We start from the raw sequence: 1,175 nt of genomic DNA on the forward strand, positions 1-1,175 counted from the left end.
GTTATCATGGAAATCTTTAATCTTCATTATAATAATTAACAATGGTTAATAATGGCTATTTAATGAACAATACAATTCACTTCATTTCAGTGTAAGTGTTGTTTTTATAATGAACAATATAATTCATTTAATAAACAATACAATACAATTTATTTAATGAACAATACAATTTATGAACAATACAATTCATTTAATCAACAATACAATACAATTCATGAACAATACAATTCATTTAATGAATAATATAATACAATTCATTTAATGAACAATACTTGATACAATTCATTATTACCCTATGCATGGTCCTATTTTTCCCCCCACCTCGATCGAATGCTCGGGGTTTTATTAGGGCAGCAATTTTTCAGTTGGCGAAAAAATCGTGAGTCTCACTCAATCGAATGTTGTCGTGTGGCCAATTTCTCGTTATGCTCGTCGCGATGACGAACCGTCCACTTCGACATGTCCAGTTAGGCATTATTACCCTATGCATGTTCCTATTTCCCCACCCCCACTTGATTGAACACTCAGGGTCATACCCTACCGGCGTCGTCCCTTGAGCGCCCTAAGTGCTCAAAATTGTCAAACTTTGACGGGCCTTAACTCAGAATCCGTGGCACTTGCAAACAATCCATTTGAACCTACAAGGCCACAAGAGGGGTCCCTACAAAAGCCTATCTTGGTTTTTCAATTTGCCCTATGGTTTTATTAGGGCAGCAATTTTTCAGTTGGTGAAAAAATCATCAGTCTCTCTCAATCGAATGTTGTCGTGTGGTCGATTTCTCATTCTTCTCATCGTGATGACGAACCATAAGCTCCGACATGTCTAGTTAGGAATTATTACCCTACGCATGCTCCTATTTTTCCCCCCCACTCGATCCAACGCTCGGGGTCATACCCTACCGGTGTCGTCCCTTGAGTGCCCTAAGTGCTCAAAATTGTCAAACTTTGACGGGCCCTAACTCGGAATCTGTGGCACCTGTGAATGATTTGTTTGAACCTATAGGGCCATGAGAGGGGTCCCTACAAAAGCCTATCTCAGTGTTTCAAGTTACCCTACATTTTTATTAGGGCAACAATTTTTCGGTTGGCAAAAAAATCGTCAGTCTCACTCAATGGAATGTTGTCGCGTGGCCGATTTCTCATTTTTCTCATCGCTATGACAAACCGTCAGCTCC

This window comes from Cryptomeria japonica, chromosome 7 (genome assembly GCF_030272615.1).
Source record: "Cryptomeria japonica chromosome 7, Sugi_1.0, whole genome shotgun sequence".
Taxonomy (NCBI): Eukaryota; Viridiplantae; Streptophyta; class Pinopsida; order Cupressales; family Cupressaceae; genus Cryptomeria; species Cryptomeria japonica.